Source organism: Canis lupus, chromosome 5, assembly GCF_011100685.1.
Source record: "Canis lupus familiaris isolate Mischka breed German Shepherd chromosome 5, alternate assembly UU_Cfam_GSD_1.0, whole genome shotgun sequence".
In the NCBI taxonomy this organism is placed as follows: Eukaryota; Metazoa; Chordata; class Mammalia; order Carnivora; family Canidae; genus Canis; species Canis lupus.
The window spans coordinates 44,670,856-44,685,933 of record NC_049226.1 but is presented as its reverse complement, the minus strand read 5'-3'; the positions used below and the strand labels follow the sequence as shown (position 1 = coordinate 44,685,933).

The window sequence follows — 15,078 nt, the reverse complement described above, 5'->3', positions numbered from 1 at the left end:
TTTTTATTATTTCAATTTAAAAAAAATTCTAGTTAGTTAATATCTATGGTAAAATTAGTTCCAGGGGTAGAATTTAGTAATGCATCACTTACATGTGCACTGCAGTGCTCACAAGTGCCCTCCTTAATGCCCATCCCCCACCCACTTTCCCTCCATCAACCCTCAGTTTGTTCTCTATAGTTAAGAGTCACTTGGCATTTGCTTCCCCCTCTCTCTCTTTTTCCCCCCTTCCCCTATGTTCTTCTGTTTTGTTTCTTAAATTCAGTGCATGCTTTGCAGCAAGCTGTTATCAAGGCAGTGTACACCCGGAGCAGCCAGAGTAGCCCTGCCAAGCCTCTTCCCTGGAACTACCCTCAACAGCTCAGCCTCAGGCCACCATAGATTTGCATCTGCGCTTTATCTCCATTTATTTTGTGTGTCCATTAGCAAGATATGTCCCAAGGTATCAGAAAAGCCTAAGAGAACTTATTTTATGAGGCTGGGAATGCTAAAAATCCTTTCCATATAAATTAATGGTAATTGCTTCTTCATTTCATGCCATTTCAGCTTATGAAAGGTTTCATAAGAATGTTCTAGTTTGAGGTAGTGGAGAAACTGTATCATCATTGAATACATGGACAAAGGTTTTGGTGTATGGATGCTATTGTTGAGATAGCCTGAATTCGTAATAAAAATTATAAGAAGTGTAACCTATGATGGGAAATATGTAAAACAAAGTGTATGTGTGTGGAGGGAGGGGGAGTAATGTCTTCACAAAAGTGTCCCTAGGTGCTAACAGAGAAGCCCTATCCTACAGGTAGCACCAAGGCAGTCACCTGTGTATTACAGGCACGTTCTTTTTGGCTTTCTTACTCCCTATCAGAATGTTGTAGATGGTTAATAAGTGGCCTTCCTTATTATCTTTAGTCTTAGTGCAGACCTTCTGAATTTTCCTTCCCTTTTTCTTCTTGGTCTGCTTAACTCCTTGCTTTGGAATGTCATGCAGAGCTTTCTCCATGGTCTTTCCCTTCCACGAGAGCCAGCTCCCTGAGTACCAACTCTAGGGCTCTTCCTCTGAATTTATAAATTCTGTTAATCCTTGCCTCTTCCTTTTCCTTCCAGCTTGAGGACAATTAGCTACTTCTTGGCAGTTACTAAGACCTGGCTTACCTCAGCATCCTTATTTCTCTTTTAATCATCTAATATCTGCGCAACAAATTCCCTGTAAGTAAACTCCCTTGGTTTGAAATATCTAGGTTGGTTTTGGTTTTAATGACAGGACCCTGAACAAAATACTCACCCCCAGGGTTCCTGTGTGAGTATCAAATGAAATAATGTTGTGAAAAGCACTTAATCTAGTACCTGACCTTTAAAAACATTCAAGAAATGGTGGTCTCTGGTATTATGCAGAGACCAGCTTCTGGAGCTTTCCTATTTCAAGATTGGGTCAGTCAGGCCCTGGAAACATTGTGAGCCATAACTTTCCATACTTTAATGATGAGAGCCAGCTCCTGAATAACCAGAATACCCACAGAGATGGTGAACAGATCACCTGAGGGTTGGATATACTGCCACTGGTCAGTTGGTATTACAAAAGTTTGCCTTCAGTGCTTGGTGATAGATAAAAAGCTCATTCTTTTCAACAGAAATCAAGTACTATGTATGAAGAAGTATACACTGGGGAAGTGTACCTGTCACATAGTCAGCACACAGTAGTACTGGGAAGAAGGCCTAGGCACTGTCAGAGTGCAAGAGTTTGGGCAAGTAAATCATCAGTCTCGACTGCCATCAATTCTTCTTCTCCATCAGTTCCTGCAGCTATGGGTAGTAAATGCAGAAATAACTGATATTCATAAAGATGTCTCTGAGTCATAATCTAAAGTAGTGGTTCTCAGTCCTGGTTTTACATTATAATCATCTGAGTCATTTAACAAAGAGTCTGATGTTCTTGGCCCAACCTTCAGAGATTCTAATTTAATTCATGTGGGGTGGGGCCCAGGGAATTGGTATTTTTAAATCTCTCCAGTTGATTCTAAGGTGCAACTAAATCTCTAATCTAAAGATAAATTACATATCTAGCATACTCTCATTAAGGTGACAGGAGACCAGATAGTACATATTTTTAAATATTCCCATTGTAAATGTCTTTCTTTGAGGGATGAGGGCTTTCTTTTAGCTTTCTGAGAAACTGGATAATGTTCATTGCCTTAGATTCATCCCTATAATTGTTTCCTCTGTGTACATTTGGTCTACGATGGCTCTTCTTACAGTGTAGAGATACCTAAAATACTTCATAGAACTAGTTCTAATGTAGTAACTGAGAAATTCTTAATTCAGTTGAAGCTGTTTACTACAAAAAACATTGTCCATAGAAGTGAATCAGGCAGTGTGTGTGTGTAGCTGCAGATCCTCTGGATTTGCCTGCTAAAATGCCATGTGCTCACTTCATAAGTCACTTCTTTGAAAGTATCATCAGATGTCTGGAAGGGGGGGGTTGTAAAAAAAAACTCTTGAAATGGGTTAATGTATTTTGTGTAGCCTCATAACTGAGAAGTCAGAATGGAAACATACATGTGAAAGAAGTGAGAGAATAAAATGAGAGAAGCACTGGAGCACGGCAGCATTCACTCCTGCTCCCAAGTCCTAACATTTATTAATGCGCATCTCCCTTGCACATTTAATAGGGCAGCTTTGTAGTGTGTCTTTTACTGTTATCTTTTGGTTTTATTTTACTTGTCACATTGACTTTCCCCTGCTCAATATTCCTACCCTTGAGAACAAAGCCTGCTTTTTTTTTCTCTTTAGGGACCTTGCTTATTCACAGTAGGTAGTCAATTTAAACCTAAGGGAATGCCTACCTACCAGTGGAATTGATATGAAGAGTAGATGTCTATGAAGTGTAAGGTATATAAAAGTCAACTGGCTCCCATTCCTTCTGTTTTTTCTTTTGACAAGACTTTCTGTTTTTCCAACGCTCATTCCCACTCTTTTTTTTTTTTAATATTTTATTTATTTATTCATGAGAGACACAAATTGAGAGAGGCAGAGACACAGGCAGAAGGTGAAGCAGGCTTCTCACAGGGAACCCGAGGGGGGCTCCATCCCGGATCCTGGGATCACGACCTGAGCCGAAGGCAGACTCTCAATGCTGAGCCACCCAGGCGCCCCTCATTCCCACTTTCTTGAGAAAGTGCATAGTCTTTGGCCTCAGAAGGCATAAATCTGAATCCTGGCTCTGTCATTTTCTCATTGAGTGACCTTAGGCAGATTGCCTAAACTTGCTGTGCCTCATTTTAAATGAAGATAACAGCAGTGTCTGCTGTATAGGAATTTTGTTAGGATTGAAATAAGATAGTTCATGTAAAGCCTTACAAAATGCTCAGTAGAAAGTGCTCAGTGAATCTTCACAATTTTTATTGGGGGCAGTCATGAATGTTATTTATTTCTTCATTCCATTTATTTTCCACAAATAAAATTCACTCGTGAATTCCTTATTCATTAATAAAAACATTTTAAAATGTTTCGAATATCTTCTATGCTTGAAGTACAATGCTAGGCACTCGTGAGTGAGATAGAAATGTTATTTTACCTTCTGGAATTCAAAATCTAGTGGGAGATAAAGATTAACAGCAGGCAATTAGTAAGAAAATTACTGTGATTAGACTTGACCTTTGACTCATTCATTCCCCCCCCCCCCATAGTCAATCACAAAATCCTTTCCAAAGAAAGGAACAAAACATTTTCTTTAAAGTGTTTCCAAGCCTCCCTTTTGCAGTCCTCTGCATTCTGTACTTTGTCGTTTTGTGCCCATCACCACAACAGCCTTCTAGTTAGTGTCCACGCCTGTAGGATTTTCTCGTTCCTTCTCTTCCTCCATGACCACATTAATCTTCTTTAAACACTGCTTTCATCATGTCACTACCCAGTTCAGTAACTCTAAACAGCTCATCTGTTCCTCCCCTATCAAGTCCAAAGTTATCTGCTAACTTACAGGACCACCCACCATTTGTCCCCAACTCTCTGTAATCATGTCTCCACTTCTCAGGGTGTAGCAGCTGCTGTAGGACGATAGACTCTGCATGCTGGAGACACTAAACCTTGCCTCCAGACTTGTCACTATTGTCATAGGCATGGCTAACTTTTAAGTGTTGAAGATGTGGTTAGTATTGTATAGCTGTTTTACAGAGCTTATCTCTAATGTGTATGCAAGTGAGACTCCATGGACATCATTTTCCTGATTTACAAATGAAGGAAAGGATTCTGAGAGGTTAAGGCATCCCCTTAAGGAATTTGCCTATGTCATGTCAGAATTCAAACCCATGCCCGTCTCACTTCAACTTTCTTCTCTTTTCACTGCACCTCTACACAATGCTGTACTTCGTACTATGCTATACTATACATGCTGTACACCCTATTCTACATAGTATTTGGTCCAGAGTATCTTTCTTCTCATTCTGTCAATCTAAAACCTTAAATCTCTCCATGATCTAAGTGCCAGTTCAAGTCTTAATCTCTTTTGGAAAACATCAAATTCTTCTTGCTTTTATTGATTTCCTTCGTCTTTGAATGCCTGCAATATTAACAATCTATATCACCTTGTTTTTAGCCTTTACCCTTGTAGTGTGTTTTATTTTTCTATACGTGCCAGTCTTCTTTCCCCAGCTACCTTGTGGGTACCTCAAGGGCAGGCACTCAATATTATTTCATAATCTCTCAGATGAGTACTTCGGATGTCTAGAGGCCCATATATAGAAGTGGGGGATAACATGCAAACAAGGGGATTCGAGATGGTAGATTTCATCTGTTTTTAGTTTTTTTTTTTTTTTTTTTTTTTTTTAAAGGATAGGTGACAGTCTCTTTGTTCTTCTAGGGGCTTTGTCTGGGTTTTGGTAAAAACTCAGGCTGTGATTTTGACTTGAGTGGAGGGGATTCTCACTGATGGGGACTGGTTGGAGTGTCAAGCAAGCAGCAAATTCAGCTGAGATTCCAGAGATGGTTTTTGTTTTGGCTGGAAACAGATGTACAAATCAAGAAACCCATGCTAACACCACCGTGTGCATAGAGCTAGGGCAGGAATGGTGGGAGATATGGGATTATTTTGATAGATTTAAGGGTGTGCTGATTTGTTTAGGTAGGACACAACAAATGTGAGGATGAGGCTGACAGTATATCTATGCAAGGAATTTGTCCTCATGGCCTTGTTGTCGGTTCTCTGTGTATGGAATAGGATCAAGTGGAGGTGCTTGTCAGTATTCACACTCCTGTGAGCCATCCAGATCCATCCAGGACCTACTGAGTTATTTTTTGGCAGATCCATGTTTTGGACAGATGCATGTTTTATAAACTCCCAAGTGATTGTCATGCAGACTAAAATTTGGGGGCCATTGAATTAGGGGCACAGTGGGTCAGAACCTGTGAGTTTCAGGGATGGGTATCTGCTCTTAGGCTGATTTGGAGCTGATATTAGACAGAACAATTTTAGTAGGACTTAGAGGATTAGATACCATTAAATTTTTTATGAAATATAGAATGATTAAGTGGTTTGGAGCAAGTCACTGAATTTAAAAAGGGATTTTATGAGAGAAGTACAGACAGGGAAATTTAGAAGCCCTCTTAATAATAGGAGAAGGTACAAATTTAATGAATGGGCAAATTTTAATATGAACTAGCAGCACATCCTGCCATTTACCTTCCTATGAAGCCGCTCTAAGAGCATCTAAGAAGTTTTATTTTGGGAGAAGGGAAATCTAGAGTGGCTCTACATGCAGCTAGGGAAATAATAACTTGGCAGCAGCTGAAAACAGAACCATAGGTTGCCATAATTAGCAGAATGGCTGGGCACTCTGATTCTAGAAATTTCTGCTGGATTCTGGATGGCACGAACACAGAGATCCAGGGTAGGCAGCGCATTTTCCCCTTGGTCTTGACAGGTTATGGGGTATCTTGACAAGCTTTGTTTGTGTTAGCATAAAAAATAAGTGTTTGACTACAGTTTTGTGCAGCTGTCCTTGGTAATGAGGCACTCAACCCACACTACTGCTTGTTGTGTTATTGTTTCATTTGTTTGTTGTAGTGATTTTAAATAGAGAAAGAAAGGAATTGGGGAAAATCCTTGAACCAAAGCAATTAGACAACTTCAATAATGAAATGCTACCCAGGCTTGGGCGATAGGAAATCTATGCAATCCCACAGCTAATGCTGTTCTCGCTATAGGGATTCATTGAGCTTATTTTATCAGCTCAGTGGGGTTTGATGTCTCTCTTCTGTGATGAGGGGGGGAGGGAGCAGAATTATACCAGGGTAATGAAACACACCCCTCCTGCATTTATGGAGTGTTTTATTAAAAGCATGTTACTTTGGCCTCATATACCAGTTGCAGTGAGCAGGTAAAAATGCCAAAGTAGCTCTCAGGGGAAACACTTTCCTTTGTGCTAATTTAAAATTCTTCAAAGAGCACCAGCCTGGTGTGATGTTAATATTTTGTATCTTTGCTACCTGAACTTTTCATAAAGGAGTTGGTAGGTGCAATATAGTAAAGGGATGTGTAGAATTTTAGAGTCACCTAACCAAGGCCAGCTTTTCACTGTGATCAGCTTTCAGAATCATTTTTGTCCTGACGTTCTACACTCTCGTTTATTTTCTTATGTCATTAATTATTAGGAAATTCTAATGAGTGAACAGGCCTATAACATTTGCTTATGAATACTGCCATTAATCACACTTCATTTTTAAAAAATTTTGTCAGTGAATTTTCATGATTTACTTCATTTCTGCACATTTTAACCCAACTTTGCTGTTTGCAAACTTACCATTAGTTCCATCCAAGTAGAATTTTATTCTCCAGCTTATCTTGCTCCTAATTCTTCCAAAACTTTAGGGCCCATGATAAGTTCTAGGACAATTAATTCCTACCACAGTAGGTATTAATCTCTATACAGGAGATAGACTTATAAAAACAAAATAAATTCAACACAGTGTGATAAGGATAATAGTAGAGGTGTTTGAAGAGAGAGATATAATGGAGAAAAGTGATGTTTGAATTGGATCATAAAAATTGAATGGAAATTCACCAGACTGTGAAGAGAAAGGTGCTCATGCCAGGGAGGGAGACATGCACCTCCAAGCACATAGAGTCATGAAAGAGCAGAATGTTAGATATATTCTGAGAGCAGTTGGTCATTTTGTGTCCATGAAGTGGGAGTTGGAGGGCAGAAGATAAAGCCAGACATGTAGAATCCAAATTGCAAAAGGTTACATTCTACACAGTTGAGCTTGAGGTTTACCCTACTAGAACTGGAAGGGCAGTCAATGGCTTTTAGTGGGGAGAGCGTATTTAAAGCAGCATCTTAGAAAGATTTCTCTGGCCAAAGGAGACAGAAGGGTTTGGAGTGGGCTAGCCTGGAAGCAGGGAGACCAGTTAAGAGGCTGTGGCAAAAGTTCTGAATATACCTGAAGGGAACTACAACTTGGGCTTAGGCCCTTGGGATGGAGAGACTTTGCTGAGCAAAGATCAAATGAGCTTGGTAGACAGCTGTTTGAAGTAGAGAGAGGGGAGGGAGAAAACACAAGTCCGAGTTTCTAACTTGAGGTGTTGGCTGGTGCTATGTTGGTCAATGCAGATGCATGAGGAGGTTTGTTAGCTATAGGAAGAAGTTTTAAAGACAAGAAGTTCAGTTTTGGAATCAGAGGTTCTGAGCACCTCTGGATATCCAAGTGGCAATGTCTAGTATTTATTAGATGAAGAGGCCTGAAGCCCAGAAAAGAAGTTTTGACAGGAAAAATGGTTCTGAAAGTGTGGGGACTTATTACTGGTGTACCGGAATCATAGCTTTTAATGCTATTAATAATGCTATGCCTGTAGCTTCATTACATAGATGGCTTCTTTAGAGGTTACTCTGAGTCTTTTTTACATCTTCTCTTGCTCTGTGAGATCTACTCTATATTGTATTTCTGATATTCTTTCACCCCAAATGGAGTAGAGACCTACCTATTTATCTTTTTTTCAATATCATCCTATTGAATATTCAATAAGGTGAACTGGGGAGAAATTGGACTGAGGGAGCCTGATAATCACTTGGATTTTTTCACAGATGCTCCAGGCCCCCTCTTCTGCCTGGAACAGTAGGATTATGTCCCTTGGGCTCCTGGAGATTTAGCTATGTCAGTAGTTTTTAGCTCTTAAAATATGAGTAGACAAACCATGTCATTCCTATACAGAAGCTTTAAGAACGAATTTGCGAATCACCATCCCCGCCCCCCCCCCGCCCCCCGCCGCTGTCTCTGCAGACAGGAGACAGGAGCCCTCATCAGCCAAGGTTCTTGAGTGACTGTAATAAGAGAGTCCCCCATATGACCCACTTAGGGAGTGTGAGTGAGTAATAAAATTTCCTGCAGGAAACCACTGAGCTTGTTATTCTCAGAGCATAAACCAGCCAGTCTGACTGGCAAAGAGCTAACCAGACGTGGGCTCCAGCCTGGTCTCTGTCACGAATTAACTAATTCTGAGCAAGTTGCACAACTTTGCTGAGCACCAGTTTCTTCATTTTTAGAATGGGAATAATGATACCGAGTTAGCCAGATCTCTGTGAGGATTAGAGACAGGGGTACTGAGTATCTTCTATGTAATAGCCATTCATGAATTTGCAGCTATTATTATAATTATGGACGGATTATATTATTATATTTATGGATGGTTACTCAGTTTTAGTATATTGATTTTGTAACACACTTTCAGATTTGTGATATACTCAGGTTTCTTGAGCATGTTATCTATACATTTATCTGATAAGGCGAAGGACATAACTGGGTGTTCATGCCAACATAGATCTTCTTATAGATATGCCATTTATTATGGACTGTCTTTATTTTTTAATATTTTATTTATTTATTTGAAAGAGAGAGAGAGAGAAAGAGACAAACAGAGAGCACACATGGGGAGGTACAGAAGGAGAGGGAGAAGCAGGCTCCCTGCTTAGGCTTGATCCCAGGACCCTGGGATCATGACCCAAGCTGAAGGCAGGCATTGAACTGACTGAGCCACCCAGACATCCCTGAACTATTTTTGGATAGTGTTGTACCAATAGTTCACCTTGAAATAGCTCCAAATTTTTCATCTTGTCCATGAAGATATAAAGCTCTTCTCGGAAGTGCCATATAAAAGAGGTTGCACTAAACCAGTCGCCTTGCTGAGACTGCATCTGAAATAATCACTTGGGTTTCTTGAATATTTGTAAACTATTTGTTTAGTAATATTCTGGATTCCATCTCCCCTCCCAGACAAGCCTCTTGTGTGCATTCTGAAATACACAAATAGGTTCTTAACTATTCTATTTACTTTCAACATAATCCTATATCAAAATTTACATCATTCTGCCATCATAGAGCTATCTGTCATAATCCGTTATCAGCTTATGCCATACCCTTTATTTAAAACTCTCCATTGGTCCCAAAAGACTATTGCTCACATGATAAAGTTTATGGAAGATTTTATCCATTTGAGTATCAATTGGAAAACTTAAATCTATGTGTGGAGAAGCATATAATACACCCTTGACTTAGGTGGCTGATAAATTTAACTCTTAGAAAATAGAAGAAGGGATGATAGGAATTGCATCCCATAACTTCATTTTGAAAAACAAAAATAGGTATTATGGAAGAGATGGGAACTTATGGACAAAGTGACTTTGACAAATGGACATATAAAGACTAGAGAAAAAAAAAGAAAAACTAGAGAAAGACAAGAAGTAAGTAAGGTAAATGTAGTTCTGGAATAATAGAAGAATTACCTTCAGAATTAGGTTTGAGACCTATAAAAGGAAATACCACTTACTGTGATGGTATGGTCAGACTATGAATCGTCTTTCTTCGAAGAATGGTGTAGGCTGGAAATATACTTAGAATCTAAACAGGTTTAGATAGATTTATAAATATGAATTGTACCATAGAGGGCAGGAGAGGTCATAAGAGAACAAGTATGGTATTGAAGGGAACTTTGATCACCCTATTTTATAAGAGGAACTTATGCTAGATGATTCAGAAGCCAGACCAAGTTTAGCCATTTCTTTGTTCTTATGCTAGGTATTATCATAGCTCAACTACTCAAAGGAACAAATTGCCACAAGTTCACCATTGCCCCTGATGACAAAATCATTTCCATATATATTTGTGTGTGTAGTACTAAAATTATGAAATTATTTCTTTAAAATTTTAAAATTCAGACTTCTATTCTGCATAAAGCATACTAGAAAATGTTGAAAGTCACAGGCTTGAAAATACTTAATTACAAGTGTGTGTTTTTAAAAATAATCTATCCTCAGTAGCTGTCATCATACCCCTTCCCTAGGTAGCTAAGTTAATTGGGAAAAAGAAGAATGTGTGCATTGGAGCTCAGACTTAACACACTCTACAGTGCCCCTTTCCTGCTGCCCCAGGCAGCACCCTGTCGTGGCCTGCCATTCCACCTGTGTAATGGCCTTTCAGAAATGACAAATAGTTTCTCTTAGGTGGAAAGATTTAACTGGCAATTAAGGAGGCATCCTAGGCTTAAAAAAAAAGTAACTGTAACTTCCTAATTTTATTTTCCTAGCATCTGTTCTATTCAAGCCAAGCCTACTGCGGTGATCTTCATGGAGACAATTCAGTGGTTTCCTAGCAACCAAGTTTCCTGTGGTTTCCTTGGTTATAAGCAACGACATAACTCTTGTGGGCAACTTCAAAAGCACAGAAGAAAACCCTCCTTCTAAAGAATGAGGTTCCAAAAAATTCAGGTTACTGCTTGCTGAGTGTCTCTGTTTATAATGAAGAACTGTATCTCCATAGGCATTAATAACTGTAATAAATAACTTGTGGAGATTGCAAAGTAAAATCACATTAGGTTATGTATTCTTTTTTGTTGCTTTTGTAATATGCCTGATCCTAACTTTTTCCTTGAAATTAGGATATTTTTCCTATCTCTTCTGATTGACTATTGTCCATAGGTAGCCTAGCAGATCAAATTTCGTCACCTTTTTATAATTGTATGAGGGGTCATTTAGGAAGACAGCAAAGTGATTGCTCAACTGTAGAATCAAATAATACCAACTTGTTTTTAATGATTGAGTGTGTATTAGAAGCTTAGATAGATGGCTGGTGGGAATCCATTAAATAACTGTAAACTTACACTGACCAGTAATTTCCAGTGCAGTGTGACTAACGTTAACTACTTCTACCTACTGAATTGTTTTTTTTTTCCTTTTATAATTACTTCTGAAGAACTATACTGAGTAGCTCTATTCTCTGGGGATATATCTAAAATACATGATATGTCAACAGAAGAAAAAAATAGCAGCATACATATTTAGAAGTAGAATTTGTGCCACTTAGACTATTCATCTTTGCAACTTCAGTGCCTATCCTAGAATATAGCTTGTGGCAAACATGAAAGTCTGAATTAATGAATGACCATGGTCAATAGCTCATTTAGTTTTTCTGGTAGAAATCAAGATTTCGTGTGTAGATCAACAGGCTAAAATAACAATGGAGAAGGAGATAAATATAATGAATTCTGTGCACAAGAATTTTAAACTGTGAGTCAAAATGTATTACTTTCATGCTATTCATTTATACCTTCCAATATTTATTATGGGCCTATGAGATCCCAGGCTGTGTGCTCAATGCTCAGAGTAAAATGGTGAATAAAATTTATTTATTTATTTATTTATTTATTTATTTATTTATTTATTTATTTATTTATTTTTAACTTTTGTGTATTTTTTTTAATTGGAGTTCTATTTGCCAAACATATAGTATAACACACAGTGCTCATCCTGTCCAGTGCCCCCCACAGTGCCTGTCATCCATTCACCCCATCCCCCACCCGTCTCCCCTTCAACTACCCCTCGTTCGTTTCCCAGAATTAGGAGTCTCTCATGTTCTGTCACCCTCACTGATTTTTCCCCACTCATTTTCTCTCCTTTCCCCTATAATCCCTTTCACTACTTTTTGTATTCCCGGTATGAGTGAAACCATATAATAATTGTCCTACTCCGATTGACTTACTTCATTCAGCATAACACCCTCCAGTTCCATCCACATTGAAGCAAATGGGGGATATTTGTCATTTCTAATGGCTGAGTAATATTCCATTGTATACATAAAACACATCTTCTTTATCCATTCATCTTTTGATGGACACCGAGGCTCCTTCCACAGTTTGGCTATTGTGGACATTGCTGCTACAAACATTGGGGGGCAAGTGTCCTGTAGTTTCACTGCATCTGTATCTTTGGGGTAAATCCCCAGCAGTGCAATTGCTGGATTGTAGAGTAGCTCTATTTTTAATTTTTTGAGGAACCTCCACACAGTTTTCCAGAGTGGATGTACCAGTTCCCATTCCCACCAACAATGCAAGAGGTTTCCCCTTTCTCCACATCTTCTCCAACATTTGTTGTTTCCTGTCTTGTTCATTTTCATCATTCTCACTGGTGCGAGGTGGTATCTCATTGTGGTTTTGATTTGTATTTCCCTGATGGCAAGTGATGAGGAGCATTTTCTCATGTGCTTGTTGGCCATGTCGATGTCTTCTTTGGTGAAATTTCTGTTTATGTCTTCTGCCCATTTCAGGATTGGATTGCTTGTTTCTTTGCTGTTGAGTTTAATAAGTTCTTTATAGATCTTGGATACTAGCCTTTTATCTGGTATGTCATTTGCAAATAATCTTCTCCCATTCTGTAGGTTGTCTTTTAGTTTTGTTGACTGTTTCCTTCGCTGTGCAGAAGCTTTTTATCCTGATTAAGTACCAATAGTTAATTTTTGCTTTTGGTTCCCTTGCTGTCATAGATGAATCTTCCAAGAAGTTGCTATGGCCAATCAAAAAGGGTGTTGCCTGTGTTTTCTAAGATTTTGATAGATTCTTGTCTCACATTTAGATCTTTCATCCATTTTGAGGTTATCTTTGTGTCTGGTGTAAGACAATGGTCTAGTTTCATTCTTCTGCATGTGGCTGTCCAATTTTCCCAGCACCATTTATTGAAGAGACTGTGCTTTTTTCAGTGGATAGTCTTTCCTGCTTTGTCGAATATTAGTTGACCAGAGAGTTGAGGGCCCATTTCTGGGTTCCCTATTCTGTTCCATTGATCTCTGTGTCTGTGTCTATTTTTGTGCCAGTACCACACTGTCTTGATGATCACAGATTTGTAGTACAATTTGAAATCTGGCATTGTGATGCTCCCGGCTCTGGTTTTCTTTTTCAATATTCCCCTGGCTATTCAGGGTCTTTTCTGATTCCACACAAATCTTAAGATGATTTGTTCCAACTCTCTGAAGAAAGTCCATGGTATTTTTATAGGGATCCCACTGAGTGTGTAAATTGCCCTGGGTAGCATTGACATTTTCACAATATTAATTCTTCCAATCCATGAGCATCTATCTGTTTGTGTCTTAATTTCTTTCAGAAGTGTTCTGTAGTTTTACCTCTGTGGTTAGGTTTATTCCTAGGTATCTTATGCTTTTGGGTGCAATTGTAAATGGGATTGACTCCTTAATTTCTCTTTCTTCAGTCTCATTGTTAGTATAGAAATGCCACTGATTTCTGGGCATTGATTTTGTACTTTGCCACACTGCCAAATTGCTGTATGAGTTCTAGCAATCTTGGGGTGGAGTCTTTTGGATTTTCTATGTACAGTATCATGTCATTGGTGAAGAGGGAGAGTTTGACTTCTTTGCCAATTTGAATGCCTTTTATTTCTTTTTGTTGCCTGCTTGCTGAGGCTAGGACTTCTAGTATGTTGAATAGCAGTGTTGAATAGAATAGCACTATTCTAGTGTTGAATAGAGTGGTGGACATCCCTGTCGTGTTCCTGATCTTAGGGGAAAGGCTTTCAGTTTTTCCCCATTGAGAGTGATATTTGTTGTGGGCTTTTCGTAGATGGCTTTTAAGATGCTGAGGAATGTTCCCTCTATCCCTACATTCTGAAGAGTTTTGATCAGGAATGGATGCTGTATTTTGTCAAATGCTTTCTCTGCATCTATTGAGAGGGTCATATGGTTCTTGTTTTTTCTCTTGTTGATATGATCTACCATGTTGATTGTTTTATGAGTATTGAACTAACCTTGCATCAATGGTGAATAAAAATAAACATGTTCCTGCCTCAAAGAACTAGGAAAATAAAATTATTGGGAATTATAAATTATTAAATGATAGTCCAAACAAAAGTAAAATTACAACTTTAGTAAATATTTTAAAGACAAGCTGCATAGTGCCATGAATTTAACAAGGAAACTTGTTCTGATTTGAGGGTGGGCTAATCAGGGACAATTTCTCAGAAGAAGTAACATTTAAGCTGAGAGATGAAAGGTGGAGTAGGCATGACAAAAGAAAAAGATAAGTGTAAGTGGGGAATAGTATAGACAGAGGAACATGTGCAAAAGACCTGTGAAACTTAAGAGGAGCCCAAGGGAGTCCAGTGAGACTGAATTTCAGAAAGTGGAAGTGAGCACAGAATGAGAGGAAGTTTCAGAGGGTTCAGAAGGGCCCCTCAACTGGCCTTATAGGCCATGTTCAGCATTTAAGAGCAACAACGTAGAAGTTTGGAAATACTGCACATAGTTGCATTTTACCACTTATAGTAATAAGTGTATTTTAAAAATTACTGAAGACCTTGACTTAAAGGTGAAAACTGAATTTTGAGGTTATGAGAGAATTGAGTAGCTACACAATATGGCTGGTGGTCTGAAGGTGGCATTGGAACAGACTGTGCTAATGGACTAGTGGTCTAATTTAGAGAAAATTGTGATGCCCCCTTTCAATTTTAGAGAAAATTGAAAGTCGGACAGCAGCTTACATAGTCCATGCAGAAAGGCTGAAAGCCAGAGGATCAGAACCAGTCAAGAACATAGCAATAGAGGAGGAGGTAGAAAGTAGAATTTATTGAAGCTAAAAAAAAAAAAAAAAAAAGAATTTATTGAAGCTGAGTTTTATGGCAGGTGCTCTATACACATCATTTCATTTAGTTCTAACAACTGCATAGCAAAGTGTTATTATTATTTTCCCTCCTTTTTATATTATCAAGAGATCAAGGAATAGGGACTATAAATAATATAACATGATAACATGGGTAACAT

At 38.6% G+C, this 15,078-nt stretch overlaps 1 protein-coding gene and 1 long non-coding RNA gene across 10 annotated transcripts in view; both read left to right on the top strand.

Moving 5' to 3' along the window:
* The window catches only part of LOC102155947, a 35,946-nt gene extending 24,333 nt beyond the window's left edge, over positions 1-11,613 (top strand). Inside the window, exons 5-6 of one of the 6 annotated variants that reach the window (XR_005359647.1) lie at positions 1,102-1,203; positions 10,565-11,613. This is a non-coding gene — a long non-coding RNA (uncharacterized LOC102155947). The remainder of the gene's footprint in view (positions 1-1,101; positions 1,204-10,564) is intronic. The other 5 variants (XR_005359644.1, XR_005359643.1, XR_005359645.1 and 2 more) reach the window with 5 other exon arrangements.
* Positions 1-15,078, top strand: part of PDE4B (phosphodiesterase 4B) — a 542,476-nt gene that overhangs the window by 261,695 nt on the left and 265,703 nt on the right. The gene's annotated exons all lie outside the window — the stretch shown is intronic.